The sequence below is a fragment of the Sander vitreus genome, chromosome 18 (genome assembly GCF_031162955.1).
Source record: "Sander vitreus isolate 19-12246 chromosome 18, sanVit1, whole genome shotgun sequence".
Lineage (NCBI taxonomy): Eukaryota > Metazoa > Chordata > Actinopteri > Perciformes > Percidae > Sander > Sander vitreus.
Genome location: NC_135872.1, coordinates 26,223,522 through 26,241,378, shown reverse-complemented (window position 1 = coordinate 26,241,378; position 17,857 = coordinate 26,223,522). Strand labels below are relative to the sequence as shown.

The 17,857-nt window shown below is 41.7% G+C and overlaps 1 protein-coding gene across 1 annotated transcript in view; it reads right to left on the bottom strand.

The window, feature by feature from the left end:
* The window catches only part of htr1e (5-hydroxytryptamine receptor 1E), a 36,390-nt gene extending 25,362 nt beyond the window's left edge, over positions 1 to 11,028 (bottom strand). Inside the window, exon 1 of the mRNA XM_078274688.1 lies at positions 10,730 to 11,028. The gene's annotated coding sequence lies outside the window, so the exon portion shown is untranslated. The remainder of the gene's footprint in view (positions 1 to 10,729) is intronic.
* Between the last annotated feature and the right edge of the window lie 6,829 nt (positions 11,029 to 17,857).

Genomic DNA, 17,857 nt, shown 5'->3' with positions numbered 1-17,857 from the left:
TCATATATGTCAAGTATCTCTCTTTAGTTTATTAACATTAATCACCAATAACAACGTTGTAAACTCTGAATATTAAATTAGCCGACTTTGTTTTTAGAATGATTAGAATACCAATGCAACTTCCTGACACTCGTAACAGCAACACACCGTTCTCTTAATACATCCATGCAACACACACATGGGCTGCCTGCTAGCCTCATGGCTAGCCTGGGAAACCCATGGGGAAACCCCATACACAGTTAAAGAAAGGAAAACCCTGACGAACTTCCGGCTGCTACGTCACCCGGATCGTTAATCTGATTGGTTGAAGGGCGGCGTCCATTGGTGACGCCCCTTTGGAAATGAGCCTGGAATGAATGAATGAATGTTCCCCAGACACAACCAGGCTAGCTGCCTGCTGCCTTTGGCTGTCTAACTAACCAGTAGGTTAGGCTAAACTACAAACTTGTTTTGGACGGCCTAGCAAGATAGCAACACAGAACGCCGTTGCCATGATACCGACAGTTTGGTATTTTATAGATTAGGAGAGATTATTTATGGAGAAAATGGAGTTTGTGCAGTTAGTCAGCCACTTACTACAGTATGCATTTGCTACAGTCCATCTGGGTTCATTTTGGATCTCATTGAAATTTAATTTAGTTTGGCTGGCACAAACATTGGCATTTGTATCAATATCAGAAATGGTTGCTGTGACGTGGCAGCTATAACGAAAAGTGCCCTGGCAGGCTGCACTATGCTAGCGTTGGTGCCGGTGTTCACTTCTGAGAAAAAATAGCGGTGCTGTGTTAATAGATTTCACCACATTCTCCCCTAATGTATAATGGTACAGACATTTATTTTTGAGCTAGCTATCACAAAAATAGACTGGACTCGGAGGTTTTGCTAACTTATCGTAACCTGTTGGAAGCGAACCACGAAGTTACATTAACGTTGGCAGATTTTGACGTTTAACAAAATCTATGACTGCAGCACTACGTGGGTATTACTACACTAACCATCATGTTAAGGAGTAACAGTTGTAGCCTAACAGTACAATTCATTCATATTGAACATTACATAAGCAACCTTACCTGATCGTATGGGTCCCAAGGGTCCAGAAATGATCTGTGTCCGCACAGTACGTTGGTCTACCACCCGATGATCTCCCGGGCAACCAAAAATCAATGGATTTTCAATCATATTTCCCGGTCAACTATGTATCGACGCATTTTAAATCATATTTCCCGGTCAACTATATGTCGATGGCTTTTCAACAACAGGTCGTTTCCCGGTCAACTCTAAATCAATGACTTTTCAACACATTGGCAATATCACCCGGTAAACCAAACATCAATGCTTTATCAATCATAAAGGTAACAATAGATCAATGTTGTTCCAATGTTGTTGCCATCAACATTAATAACGTCAGGTTTCATCGATATAGTAATGGTGATTCAACATTTATTTTGCATTGAAATTTCAATATCAACCATAAAGATGATTCAGATGGAAAATCAATATTTATTCAATGTTGGCTTGCTGGCTGGGTAGTTAGCCAGCTACCACATTAACAACAGAACCCAATGTTAAAAGAACTGACAAGGGCCGACTGGTGCCGGAAACACCACAAAAACTAGGCCGACAGACACTCACCGAGGGCCCGACATTGGGCTGACCTGGTGTGTCAGGGCAAGGGCAGGAATTCAGAAAGGCCTTGATGCCCTTCTGAAAATCGTATTCACGTCTTTGTAACTTCCCGGTTACATTGCTGTAGGGCTGCACGATTTGAAGAAAAAGTCATATTGCGATTTACAATGCTGTGATTGTGATATAATGGTACCATGAGTTTACTAAGTTTACTAGTACTACTAAAATTTTGAGATGTGTATTTTTTAACTTGAACATACAAAGTTAAACGAGCATAAGAAGAAATACATAAACAAAAATGTGCAATACTGTTTTTAAATAATTTATGATTTTACAAAATTAAATAACAAAAATACAAATTCTTTTAAATTAATACATGTTGTATAAACGATGACATTCAAGATGGGTGTAATATAATAATTAGTGATTAAAGGAGAATTCCGGCCAATTTTTACGTTAATCTTGATCGCTATAGCTACGCGAGTACTTTCGATAGAAAAAACCCTGACCCACATCAGTGCAGGTAACACGGAGAAGCTGCAGCTACGTACCACAAGCGTCCCCTGAGCTAAAACGGCAGTGGTCGGGGCAAGTTTTAGAGTGACTTTGTGCCTCTTAACAGACACAAAATGCAATTAATATGTCTGTGCCACATGAACAGGGCCCTTACGTGTCAACAAGATGCGTTTTCAACTCAGACATTGTTTAAATTCACCTACCCTGGTCCTTGTATCGATCCTGCCGGTAGCGAGCTTGCCCTGCTAGCTGATAGCCGTTAGCCGTTAGCTGCTAGCTGCCGTCCGGTGAGTGTATTCAGACAGGCTTCTGTGATAATCATCCCAATAACAATCCATGGAGCGGCGGTGGTGTGGCTATGTCCTCCAGAGGACAGGTCATATCACGTCTTGAAGTGTATTCCCCCTTAAAATAAACAGTAGTGCGGTAGTAGCTGTTAGCTGCTCTCCGGTGCTGTCCGGTGAGTGTATTCAGCCAGGCTTTTGTGATAATCATCCCAATAGCGGCGGTGGTGTGGCTATGTCCTCCAGTTACTGAAGGCTAGCTTTAGCTTGCGTTTGGAGCATCAAGTTCATCTGCCTGTTTCCCCTCTGTCTGTCTTGTTCTTTCCAACTCTTGTGAGGCTAGTTCTTCGTCTGTATACTCGGGTTCAAATAAATAAGGACGACCATCAAACTCAAAAGGCTCTTCCGTGTGTTGTATATCTGCTATATTCTCCATATTTACGTTACTCCAAGCTTCTTCCCTTATAAACAACTCCGCTCTTCACACACTACGCTCCAATCTGCACACTACTGTTTACCTTTTCCTGCTACAACTGAATTCCCAGGAGACAGCGCGATGCTACAGCTAAGCTTCAGTAACGCTATTACTGTGCAAGCCACAGACATCGTTTATCCCGTTTCCATGTAGTTACATAGTCACTGATGTGGTCATAACCACTACAGTGCTCAATTACCTATTTTGAGGGGGAAATAATGTAAACCTTTCGCTGTGAAGGCAAGATCTGTCCTATGCAGGACATCCACCAGACCACCGGGCGCTCTGTGGATTTTTATTGGGATGATTATCACAGAAGCCTGGCTGAATACAATCACTGGACGGCAGCTAGCAGCTAACGGCTAATGGCTATCTGGCTGTACACACTCACCGGAGGGCAGCTAGCAGCGAACAGCTACTACCATACTACTGTTTATTTTAGGGGGGAATACACTTCAAGACGTAACATGACCTGTCCTCTGGAGGACATAGCCACACCACCGCCGCTCCATGGATTGTTATTGGGATGATTATCACAGAAGCCTGTCTGAATACACTCACCGGACAGCAGCTAGCAGCTAACGGCTATCTGGCTGTACACACTCACCGGAGGGCAGCTAGCAGCTAACAACTACTACCGCACTACTGTTTATTTTAGGGGGGAATACACTTCAAGACGTGATATGACCTGTCCTCTGGAGGACATAGCCACACCACCGCCGCTCCATGGATTGTTATTGGGATGATTATCACAGAAGCCTGTCTGAATACACTCACCGGACGGCAGCTAGCAGCTAACGGCTAACGTCTATCAGCTAGCAGGGCAAGCTCGCTACCGGCAGGATCGAGACAGGGACCAGGGTAGGTTAATTTAAACAATGTCTGAGTTGAAAACGCATCTTGTTGACACGTAAGGGCCCTGTTCATGTGGCATAGACATATTAATTGCATTTTGTGTCTGTTAAGAGGCACAAAGGCACTCTAAAACTTGCCCCGACCGCTGCCGTTTTAGCTCAGGGGACGCTTGTAGTACGTAGCTGCAGCTTCTCCATGTTACCTGCACTGATTCGGGTCGGGGTTTTTTCTATCGAAAGTACTCGCGTAGCTATAGCAATCAAGATTAACGTAAAAATTGGCTGGAATTCTCCTTTAAGTTACAAAATATACTTTGTACAACCTTACCTTAAGGTCTGCATGATCTGAACCCCTCTACACTTCTGTGTCATGGTCTGGCTGTTTCTCTCTCTCATTCCTCTAGTTTCCTCTGGTTCCCCTCCCTGCTGTTTCTGTCTGTCATTGTTTGTCATATTCTGTCTAGTCTGTGTGTGTGTCTGTGTTTTGAGGCGTGACTTTCAAGCTTTACTCGCTCCCCTCACATGATCCCCAGCAGCGCCTCACGTCTGAAGCTCATCAACCTGCTCTGTGATTGCGAAGATTATGACAACCAATCTTCGCAACTTCCTCCAGGAAGGAGAAGTATGTGATTAAGAGAAGAGCTGAACCCTTCAGGATAAAGGGTAAGGAAGCATGCCTTATGGACTGCAGAACACAATTATCATCTGTTATGGTACAACTCCCAGTAAATCTAACATTATGACATAAAAACACCAAATGGAGACATGTACTACATCTTCAGGCAAAAGAAAAAATAATTTGAGCACCTGACCAAAGTTGTACTCACTGCAGAAGAGGCCAATTCCATTTTTGAGGAGTTTCACTGCAGCCAGTTTGGTGGGCAATGGTGAAGAAAACCCACAGTGCTATAATCAGCCACTACTATTGGCCTGGAATGGAGGAGGACATTCGCAAGTGTGCGAGTATCCTCGAAATGTTGAGGTGGAATACACATTCAGCGTGGCCTTTCCACATCATTATAAGTGATACGTTATAGTTCATCTACCTCAGGTTTCAGAGCCTCTTGAACTTGTTGGGATGGAGCTGGTGGGTACACTTACATGTGGCGGTAATCAGTACATATGTGTCATAGCTGATTATTTCACCAAATGGGCAGAAGCCTACCCACTAAAGAGCAAAACAGCAGTCAAGGTGACAAAATGTATTCTTAAGTTCTATTACAAATTTGGTGCACCAAGAAGACTGCTAACAGACTAGGGCTCAGAGTTTTGCAACAAGGGACAGTATTGATGTGTCCCCAATGTGTAATTACACCTAGTGCTGTGCTGATTTATGTCATGTTTGTCCAATTATTCAATTTAAAGGTCAACCATGAGTTTTGTCAGATGCTGGGCATCGAAAGAAGCCTCTGCTCTCCTTATCATCAACAGACTAATGGCCTTGTGGAAAAACGGAACGGGACAATACAGAGGTATGTTTTGTTTGGAATACTTTAATGAATTCAATGAAGTTTCAACCCAAATCATTTTCTGTCTTCTCATGCCTGTATTTGACAACATGAACGTTTGCGTTTGCACACACAAGGTACATCAGACGCCGGTCTGGTCACCGTGAGTATTGACTGTCAGAGTGACAGTGGCTCTCCGTGGTGGGATAACTTACTGCTGCAATTTTCTTAACGTTACATAAAGTTGGCAAACACCAGGAAAACACAGAACAGAGCCAGCCCCTGACCCCACAACAGCTACAGCTGCAACAGGGAATTCAACCCAAGTTGGTAAGCTTGCTAGCGACTTTGTTTGTTAACATTGTTGTTAAGTGTTTGTTAGCTTGTTAACGTTACCAGTTAGCTAACGTTAGCCTGTTTAATGTTAATGGTAACGTTACAGTAAACAGCTAACGAGTCAGAAGCCAACGTTTGCATTTACAGTGGAGTACCTTTAAGGAGAATTGGTACTTGTACGTGGACCCATTTGGGGCCACGCAACAACAAATGGATCACTGCAGGGATGTGACAAGGTGGGTAAAGTAGCAACTTTACCCACCTTGTCACACATTCGATCATTTTCCTTGTGTTTATAGGCTAACATTAACTTGTCCCTTTGATGTCATGTTAACATTCAACTGACCTTGAATTCAAAATATCTTCCATGGTTTAAGATATGCCTTCGTCACAGCCGATTTGACTTGTTGAATCAGCCAATGGGCAGTCGGACTCAATGACCAATCTGATTGGTGGAGTGCTAGCCCTTGACTAGCGAATTAGTGCACTTATGTTAAAACACTTACCGGAAATGACGAGCGTGACGAACGCCTCTCAAAATCTGACGAAAATCTTTCAAACTGACAGATTCAGCAACTGCATGGCCTATTTCTCGCTTAAAATGTTTTCAGAAACACATTTCGGTGAACTATTTTCGTAAAATACAAGATCGTATTCCAAATGAGCCGCCATTATGGTCATCTTTGAAATTCAGGAGAAGCCAGACCCACGTGACGCGTTTGTCATTTCCGGTTTTCATTTTTTGGGCAATACAGATTAGCGCCGCCTGCTGTTATGGAGACGTATTACATCTCACGCACGCGCAGAACGTACGCTCAAGTCGCCGTCGCTTCGGTGTGTTCCGAGGCACTTTTTGGACCGACGGGAGCTGAATGATCAGTCCGACTGCCTTTTCTGCCGACGGGCAGCCATTGGGTTGGTGTGTCAGAACCTTTACAGGCACCGCCAGACAGCGGTCCTTTCAGGGGCTGTGGCAGTTGAGTTTAGGCCAGAAAAAGTCAGCGTCATTTGGCCACGACAGTTAAGGTTAGGCACCGAAACAACACGTTAAGTTTAGAAAAAGAGATCATGGTTTGGATTTAAACACTCCCGAGGAACAAACACACATTTCCTGGGTGAAAGTATTTAGTTTTCGCACTTCATCCAAGTGGTGTTGCCGTAGCTAGCTGTCAAAGATGGCGGCCGTTCTGCACATGCACGACTCACATCATGTCTTGACAGACCCATCTACCACTCCAACCAACCTCCCCACACAAAATTTTGGGTTTTAATACTACTCGCTACTGTTGTCACTCTTAATACTATCACATCACATAACATCTACACGCTAGGGATTCAACGATTATAGATTTTGTTGGTAGTATGAAAAATCACAGTTTCACAATTATTATGCATTAATTAATTTCACTGAGGGTGCCTGGGTAGCTCACCTGTTAGAGCGGGCGCCCATATATAGAGGTTTACTCCTCAACGCAGTGGCTGCGGGTTTGACTCCAACCTGTGGCCCTTTGCTGCATGTTATTGGCCCTCTCGCTCCCCTTTCATGTCTTCAGCTGTCCTATAAAAATAAAAGGCCTAAAATGCCCTAAAAAATTATCTTAAAAATAAATAAAATGAATTTCACTGCTAATATATGAAATGACATGAACACTCTAGATGTTAATGTTATTTATTGCTGCCTTTTGAAACAGAAATAACAAAGTAACAGTTTTGAATGTTTTGAAAATGATTATATGATCTTTTCATTTAAATTCATCTGAAAAGATTAGAGACTACAGGTGAATCATTTACACCTCAAACAAAGACCAAGTTGTCAACAAGAAGAAGTTGGCCCTTTTTGGGCTGCTAGACAAGATGCACCTGTCTCAGGGAGATGCGCAGTATGTTGCCAAGGAATAAATGCGATGGAGAGATCTCTTTGCAGCCTTATGTACCATAGGGGATGAAGAGAAGTAAGTCAATAATGTTAAGTGGTAACGTCAGTGACATGTTTGAGCTGTTGCAGAGTTTTGCCTCGTACGTACGCAACGTTATCATCAGTGCACTCACTGTGAATGCAAACGCAGGCTCATGACTGGTTAGCTGCATTAAACAGGCTGATGTTAGCTAACTGGTAACGTTAACAAGCTAACAAATACTTAACAACAGCGTTAATAAACAAAGGCGCTAGCAAGCTTACCAACTTGGGTCCATATTTTTTGTCTCTTGTATCTTTGTACATAAATAACTGAAACTGGGATTAAAAAGGATTACTTTATTTGTTTTTGTTTATTTGCTTATATGATGCACACATTTCCTATAAATGGCTAAAAAGAAAGTGCAACAATTTGCACACTGCTAGGGTGTAAAGACTAATGTTTGTCCAAGCTGCATGTAGGCGAATAGGCACGTTTGTCCTGTTACTGAACACTGCTAATTCATCGTTTGATGTAATTTAATAATTCTTTTATGTGGTTTTTGTGAACGCTGTTTGTCATTTTATTTCAAATGTGTTTGTTCTTTAAACTAGAGGGCTGTGTTCCCGGATAGCTAAGTTGGTAGAGCGGGCGCCCATATATAGAGGTTTACTTCTCGATGCAGTGGGCCTGGGTTCGACTCCGACATGCGGCCCTTTGCTGCATGTCTTTCTCTCCCCCCCCTCCCCCTTCATGTCTTCTGCTGTCCTATCAGAATAAAGGCCTAAAAATCCCCAAAAAATTTTCTTTAAAAAGAAAGTCACTTGAACATAAACAGTTGTAGTTTGAGGGCACTTGCTGAAAAGACTGATGCTGTCAGTGTTTTTTTTCAGTAGGACAGTCTCCCATGCACACTGATAACTGAAAACAGCTCAACTGATAGTTTCATTGACTTGACTGGTTAAATAAGGGTAAATAATTAGTAAGGAATGAAAAAATATACAGCCTTATCTACCTAGTCATTCTCTCTTTTTCTATCACACACACACACACACACACACACACACACACACACACACACGCAAAGTGACTCAGTACACCCACTTTCCACTTCAATCAATTCATGCATCACTACTGAATCTACCACATCATGAGAATGACCATTTAATGTTTTACCTTTCTGACCTCAGTCTGACATGATCCATAAAACACGCACACAGACAGACAGACAGACAGACAGGACCGACTCAGAATACCTAGGAATACTTCCAAACCAACCTGATCTCACAGAATTACGATCAGGTTGTCCAAACTGCCACATTACTGCTGTAACTGGTTATGGTTAATCAGTGCTTGGCTGCACAACATGTTCCCACTAAAATATAATAATACTTGTTAATCCAACAGCTATTCTTTTGATGGAGCATGCATCAGAAATGTCAGCTGTAGAAATATGGGAATTTTGGACCTGACATTCTACAACTGAAAATGACAAATGGTGAGTATTTGATTGGTTTGATTCCAGTCCTTAAACGCAATGTATTTAAATGTGTGTCTGACTACAGCCCTGGCTGCAACTAATGATTCATGAGTCATTATTGGTTCATCCGTCATTTGAATTTTAAAATGAATGGTTTTGTCTCTAAAATTAATAATGTGTAAAGTGACATCTTAAAAATGCTTGTTTTGTTTAAACAAGTTTAGTCTGAGACCCAAATATATTTCATTTACAATGATGTGAAACACAGAAAAGAAGCAAATCCTTACATCACAGAAGCTGCAACAAGACGTTTGGTTAATGAATAACCCACGCAATTAAAATGGTTAGCTGTTAGTTTTCTGTTGATTGTGTCGCTGATTAAATTGACTAATCAACTATTTATTTCAGCACTATATTAGTGTATTGTTTAATTTATTTGCAAAAATGCCCATGCAGTGTTTCCTTTAGGATTTTTTTTAGCAGAGGGGGCAGTTCTGTCCAAACAACAACCCACCACAAAATGGAATGAAACGGAACTGACACTTCGCTGCAACACAAACAAATATATTTATTCACACACAATGAGGCATATTTTCAGTTGTGATTTAAAGCGTAACTCTCGCCAAAATGCAACCTAGAGTCTTTTTGTGAATGTACCCGAGTCAAACTTTCGTTTAAAAGCATATTTAGGATGGAATCGCCACTTTTATGATTTACTGTATTTTCGTTTTTCGGTCAAATGGCCTTTTGAATGGGAGTGCTAGGGGCACTTTGATGCTAGCCTCAAAATAGCTATTTTTAAAACACTAAGAAGGCTCGAAAGAACATAAGACTTTGCTCGGTCTTGCTCGAAAATACGGTAAATCTTAAAAGTGGCGATTCCGTCCTAAATATGCTTTTAAACTAAAGTTTGACTTGGGTTCATTCACAAAAAGACCCTAGGTTGAATTTTGGCGAGACTTACACTTTAACTGTATTTTTTGAGGAACGATAGGGCACTTAACATCTACAACAGGTCTACACTTAGAATGGACCCACTGCGGTGACGTTTTGGTGGAGCTGTTCGTTTAATAGTCAACTCGCAAGAAAGCCAACGTTTTGACAATAAACTACATCAACACAACAGTACGTGGAGTTAAACTGGACGGGCCCAACAACCTCTGAATAGTTCTACTTGTTGTTAAATTGCAATGTGAGCAGCAGCCAACGGGGGATGCATTGTGTCGGCAGGATCATTTAAAAGGCAACCGCAACTACAGTTTTTGTACAGCCCTATTTCTAACACCGTGGTGGCAGAAATTTTGCCATGGTGGGCCACCACTACAAAATCAACATAGAGGAAACACTGCCATGGCAAACGTGTCGCCTTATTGCTCTGTCTCACAAACAGTCCAGAAACCCAAAGCTATTCAAGCAGTACCCAGCATAGTGTGTCACTCTGAATTAAATCAGCCATAAAATGATTATCAACTGACTAATCCAAAAAAATACTTACTGTTACTGTTAGGCTACGTGGATAGGTAAGGCTTTTGGTGAAATTATGATATGTTATATATGGTACTTTATGGTGTTTTTTGTATCTCCTGTTTCATTACAATAAGACACAATGTCAGATAATATCACCTGACTATGGCTGTGGCATCCACAGAACAAAACACCGAGTCAATGAGGGGAAACTGCTGGAGGGGCTGACAGTACCAGGCTTCTTTTTTTTTAAATATTAGTGCAGCAGATAAGCTGGGGCACCTGTAGCAACACAAACGCATCCTCTGTCCATTCACAGAAACCCCCCAGCTCTAAGTGTAGTGAACTTACCATTGATGTTTCGTCACCAAGCCCTCTCTCATCTGCTTCTCTCATCCCGCATGTTTTAAGTAAGAATCCAAAATAGGTGTGATGTGAGTTTTGCGCTCCTGTTGCACAAAGCTACAGCGTTTTCTCAGCTCTCTTCACATAATGGGCAAACATAAAAAAATAAACTTATGATGCCCGCGTGCATTAATCCGCGGAACGAGTACCCCGTCATTCATCTGCCTGTGGAGAGAAAGCAGGAGGACTTCATAAACCAGCTTGCTACAGCGCTCAGTGGCTGCTGTTCGTCTCTTCTCCTGCCGAGGCTGTCGTTAGAACCATAAATCAAGCTGTTGCTGCCTTCAAGTGATGTCGGAAATGTTGTAATTATGACTCGTGAGCACGTCAGTGACTCGACAATATAGTAAATAGCCTACAACTGACATTTTAATTTAAATACACGACCTGCCGTTAGGTAGCCTAATGTTTGTTAATAAATAGGCTTTTTAACGTCATGTCCACAATTTCTTTTCCAAGTAGGCCTAACGTTACTGTAGTGCAAACAGGTCTGTACCAAGGCAGCCAGTAGCCAGACCTATGAGCCAGACTTGTGTGTCAGCTGATTGACTTGATGGGTTTGGAAGGAAACTTCCACTGCATTAACCTGCCAAAGCATACCCACTTTTACTTCAGTACATACGTTTAATACTTTTACTCCGATACATTTTTAATGTGCTGCATCGTTGCTCGTTACAATTATAATAATGTTACGAATCATTCCAAACCCACATTATCACTGCCAGAGCGGTAGATGGCTCTGTCACCAGGTTTGATGAAGCTGGCTCATCATTGAGCGAATCAAGCGATCAAGCTGTCTTATAAGAAGACTGCCTTTCGCTCTGCTGCCTGCCAGCACCAAGAACACCCGAGCCCCCGCCAGTTCGCCTCGAGATGGAAGAACCAGAAACACCACCCCCAACACCCCCAACCCCGAGCGATCGTGGCGGTGAGGGCGAGGAAGGAGAGCAGACCAGAGCCCATGCCCCCATCCACCGGAGCGAAAAACAACTCACACAGAATCCGCCCACCGAAAGACCGCCAAACAATGGCCCCCAAAAATTCACCGTAGAATCCGAAGAAACACACCAAGGCAAGTTACAAATATAATACACAAATGGCACACCAGCTTGAGCTATCAGTAAATGCTAGCTAACTAGCGGAGATCCCGTTTGCAGCGTCCCATCTCTGGACCAGGCCAGCCGTTGCCAACTGGCCAAATGCATAATATTTATTATTATTATTATTATTATTATTATAACCATAGTGAAATCGTGCAAGCAATAAAAACCCGTCCTATGTGCTGTCGGCCTGTAAAGACAATTTATTTGTATATTAAAAAAAAAAATCGGACCGACCCACATTAAAAAAAAATGGTCCGGCCCCTATGGTATTTGCCAGAATTGCCAGATGGCCAATCCGCCCCTGACAAAGTATATTTGTAAACATTGTCGCAATGCCTCTTCTTATCTGTCTCGTTTCCAATAGGGAAGCTATCTGCTCTATCAAATTCAATTCAATTCAGTTTTATTTATAGTATCAAATCATAACAAGAGTTATCTCGAGACACTTTACAGATAGAGTAGGACTAGACCACACTCTATAATTTACAAAGCCCCAACAATTACAATAATTCCCTCAAGAGCAAGCATTAGCGGTAGCTATTGTGACAGTGGCGAGGAAAAACTCCCTTTCGGGAAGAAACCTCGGCAGACCCAGACTCTTGGTAGGCGGTGTCTGACGGTGCCGGTTGGCGGTGTGATGAACAGTGGCAGTAATAGTCACAATAAAGATAATGGAACAGTGACTACAATGGTAGTCGTAGTAGTTCATGTCATAGTAGGGCACAGCAGGGCATTACGGGGTGTAATGTGGCACAGCACAGCATGGGTGGACGTGACAGGACGCAGCAGGACGCAGCCGGACACTGTAGGGAATCGCAGAGCGTAGCAGGGTGTAGCAGGTCCCTAGCGACAGCTGCACCCAAGGCCCAGGTCTTGGTACCACCCTAATCCAAAGCGATATTCTGGGTGAAGAAGAAACATAAGGACTCCGGGGAGTAAACTCCCCAGAGCTAGGTTAGTAACAAGCATTTCTGGGAGAAGGATGCACATAAAAGGAACAAATGAAAAGAGAGATGAAAGAGCAGCTCATGGTGTCATAGGGGAGTGTCATAATGAGATTATCACCGTATATGAGTGTCATAATGAGATTACATTTGTGTGTGTGTGTTGTTGGTTACAATAACACAGGTAACACTTTACGGTAAGGGTACATGAATTCATGCATGAATTAGTTGATGTAGGCGTATGTATTATTATGCATTATGTAATTAATGATGTATGTGTTATTGCATTCCTTAATATCCCATGAATCATCAGGAATTGACGTGTTAATAGTCATTCATGACCTCAAACATGAACAACACAACTAAAGCATTAGGTAGGTGAACTCATGTCAATTCCTGATGATTCATAAGATATAAAGGAATGAAGTAATGCACAAATCATGAATTAATTCACGCATGAATTCATAATTCATGTACCCTTACCGTAATGTGTTACCATAACTTTAGTTCAAGCCTGTGGCAGCAGTTCCAAATAATTCGTTTAGTGCCATGCAATGAAAATTACCTTGTCACAAAAAAAAAAAAATAGTTCAGTGGGTGCATTTTCAAAAATTCTGAAAAATAAAGTTGGTCCCACACAAAACTCACTCAATGTCTTTTAATATTATTTCTTAGATATGTAGGCTACATGCAAAGAAAATTCATGAATGTTAACTGAGATGCCCTATTATGTTGTGAGCAGTAGGCCTACGTGTGCTATTGGCAAAATTATGTCTAATCTGTCTGTCTATGTCTGACCTGGGCTGGCACATGTACGAAAAATGAAGCGCACAACGAGCACTACAGTCACGCGAAAAGTGTCCCTGTTTTAGTTCCGGGAAATCTGGTCACCCTAACTGTACGTTAGTAGTACAACATTACGGAGCTAACGTTACAAGGGGGGAGTGACAGGCTGTGGCTGGAAATCGTAATGAAGGACGGGAAATAGTTTTAACATGACTTTAAAATCGACATCCACAGAGCCGAAGTGCTCATGTTAAAGGACAATTCTGGCGCAAAACGAACCTAGGGGTTATTAACAGATGTGTACCCACTCTGTCGCTCTCTGGGACATGTTTTCATGCTAATCAAATGTGTTTGTAGCTTGAAAGAAGCTAATGTGGATCGCTGATTAGCTTACAACGCTAGTATTCGGGGCACAGGGAAAGTAAAAACAAATTGCTACCACTAAAAAGGCTCAAAATATCACCAAACTTCTACAACGGTAGCATAATGAGGGTCCCTAAATGTTAACCGAAGCATTGAGAACATTGTAAGTGTACAGACAGTTTATTGAACGAAGAGCTGCGGGAGCTCCGTGAAAGGGCTACGAAAGAGACAGAGCTACCGGTAGTCAATGCTGCAACACAGCCTCGTACTTCAGGAAACTGGTGGTGTAGTTGTGAAGCTATGGCCACCGAACAGGATTGTCTGTGTTGCACGGAGTGGGTTCTGTTGTGTCGCAACACCCAAGAAACGCAGTGTTTTGTACAGTCTGAAAAATTCCCCTCTCTGATAAACAGGACTGTACTTGAAACTTTTTTCCATGTCCCAAAAATAAATTGGATACAGCGACCCAGACCAGAGGGACCAGATGGACAGTTATCCACTGAGTAAGTACACTAGACAAGTTATGCAGAGTGCGATTATTTCAGATATATTGAGCAAATTGCTTTTGATTTTAGTTTGCATCGCCAGCTGTAAGTCATAACTGGTTTTCAAGACAGCGGCGGCATGTAAACATGAACGCGAGTGTCTTTATAATGTATCTTTTCAATAAACTGTCTGTACACTTACAAAGTTCTCAATGCTTCGGTTAACATTTAGGGATCCTCATTATGCTACCGTTGAAGTGTGGTGATATTTTGAGCCTTTTTAGTGGTATAAATAGCAATTTGTTTTTACTTTCTCTGTGCCCCGAATACTAGCGTTGTAAGCTAATCAGCAGTCCGTACTAGCATCTTTCAAGCTACAAACACATTTGAGAAGCATGAAAACATGTCCCAGAGAGCAACAGAGTGGGGACACATCTGTTAATAACCCCTAGGTTCGTTTTGCGCCAGAATTGTCCTTTAACATTAGTTAGCTCGTTCTTGTTTTCTAACTGCGTTAGCATCGTTTGTTACTTTCCTAGTTTATGACTGTTAAATATCATTTTTGTATAACGCTTTTATCAATACATTACGGTAATAGTGTTAGTTGCTATATTTGAGGCATTACGGTTTTACGCTTACGTAAGGTATTACATTCTCTCACATACCTGCGTGTATGTCAGTTGAGTTGAGTTCACTTGTATATAATGATGAGGACGGATGAATAGAGCCATGCACATATATGGAATAAATAAATAACTATATGGAACAAATGCTCCGCTTATACTTTCACGTCAAGTTAAGCCTGCGCAAGTCAGCTAACTTAACAATGACAAATCGTTTTGGCTGTATTTTCTAACATGTCATTGTGCTAACCGAGCACCGTTAGCCTTTACAACAATGCCGCTTCACTACACTTGTTAGATAATGTTTCATTACAGAGTTCTCTGTTAATTTGTGTTTGTCGCTGTGTGCTCATTGTGGAAAATAAATGTAAACAAAGTTGCGTGCAAGTCCCCTCAAGGCCAGGCTGTTGTTAGAAGTCACTCTAGTGAACAGAACGTGTAACAACAACCACATGCTTATAGTATATAGTGGCATTGACAATGCATAAGCCTGAGTAGTGTAGTACATATTATTTAACAGGCTGCAATTGAGCATTAAATATTTGAATATTATTTGAATATTTTTTTTAAAAATTGAATGGAATTTGAATGGTATTATTGAGAGGCAGCTTAAGATTGAGAGCTTTAGTATAGTGTAACATGAATGGTGTAGGTGGAGAGAGCTAGCAGTTAGCCGGTTAGCTCAAAGAGTCGACAGACAACTGAATGAAGATTCCATACTAATACTTTATTCTACAACATTGACCATACAATGCCAGGTGTCCACAGCGCTATATTTACTTATCATACATGAGCAGTAGAACATATAGCATAGCCATCACCAACTCGTTAGTAAGTCTCTCTTGATGTGTGTTGGTCTATTATTATAATATTTACAGTCTATGGTCCGATGAGAGAAGACTGCAGTGGCACGTCTTCACTCTAGTACATCACCTTGGTAACGAAGCAAGGCACCACCTGGTGGCGCTACTAAGCATTGCAGTTATAATTCTGTCTGTTACAATAGTTAATTTTAATGAGCTTGATGAGGGTTAATAAGCTCAGAAACTCAACAACACCCTCTGTAGAAGCCCAGCGGGGATGCTCTGTAGCACAAAGATGAGTTGATCTCTTTCCAAACACAGAGAGCCAGCATCTAGCAAATGTAACATTCTGATGTCTCGCACAGTAACAAAGCCAACACTAAATTGAATCCCACCATTATTAAAGGCTCCACAAAACCTCTTAGAGGATCTCTAATGCTAGTGGACAAATTGACAAGAAATTTGCTGCAGATATTTATGAGCCTCAAAGGATGAATTCTAATGTTTTAGGGAACTTCCAGACTTTCCTTAGTGCCACCACCAGGCCTAACTTTCCATTTATATAAAAATATATCAAAATCTAATGGACAACGTTCTATGAAAAGTACATACAATTGTGTCAATGACTATGTTTTGGGGAGAGCCATCCTCAGGTCAAAATACCAAACTTTAGCCTCAGCACTGATAAAGCTCTAACAGGGGATTTATTGTTGTGTGTTAGTTTAATATTGTAAATATCAAAAACACTCTTAATAACTTTACTGCAATTCATGCCACATTGATACGGCAATGTTCTGGACATCTTCTCAGTAATCTTCATCAGAAGTGGTTTTCGGATGGTCGAACAGGTAATGAGCTTTAGAGACCAGTAGCCGTAAAGGGATCTGTGACATGGCTGGCAGTATTAGATAGACTGTGTAAGTGTGAAGCGTGGGATAAAAGATGTTCTTAATCTTCTTTCACAAAGAGCAAACCATTATGCTGACCAATCTAAAAAATATATAACAGAGAAAGCTAACAGTTTTTTTTACTGCCAAGGCTACAGAGGGTTGCTTGAAGAAAATGTTTAACACTGCTCGATCAGAGGGTTTGCTTTAATCTTGTCTGATCAGTCTGTAACAAATTCACAAAGATTTTAATTCACAAAGTCAGCACTGAAATCAGCTTACCATTTTCAAAATGTAACCCACTTGAAAATAGCCTACAAACAGGATTAGGTTATTTCTAGTTTAAAGGTGCACTATGAGTTTCTGCATGGTTTCAGCACGATTTCATTTGCATCTCAAATCGTAGGCATCTGTCCTTGATCTGCTAGCTACCTGCCCTCTGAATACACTGTGAAAAAGCCCAGTCCCGGGAGACAACACAGGGGTCGTAAACACTAGGGGCACAGGGGTCCGTTTCAGAAAGCAGGTTTAGTGAAAAATCTGAGTTTGTTAACCCTGAGATGAGGGAAACTCTGGGTTTTCCATTTCAGAAAGGGAGGTTAATCAAACCTGAGAGAGAGGGGTAACTCCAGCCCGTTTCAGAAGTCAGGAGTCAGTTACTGTGGTAACTGAGTCTGTGAACCTAACCTGGTCGAGAGCAGGTTTTCTTCAAGAAACCTTGAGTTTCTCCACGGAGACCAGTGAAGTGTATTAGAAGCACTTTTCCGGTGATGGCTGAGCGTTACAGCGCAGCTGCAAACTGAGCTTGAAGACGTAGATGTGACGTGAGCAACCTGTCTGAAAGTTGGAAGTCTTCTGGTAGCTGTGCCAAGAGAAATCTCAATCATTCCCAATCTTGCAGAGACGGAGAGCGTAGGTATATGTAAGGAGATAACATAGGCACAGGCTAATTATTGATAACTAAAATGCTAGTTAACATTAGTAATTAAACTTATACAGTGAATGTAAGTCGTAACTGCCTGCGAGCTTCTCCTGTACTATACGGTAATTCCTCTACTATGCGACAGTAAGTCGCTTGGT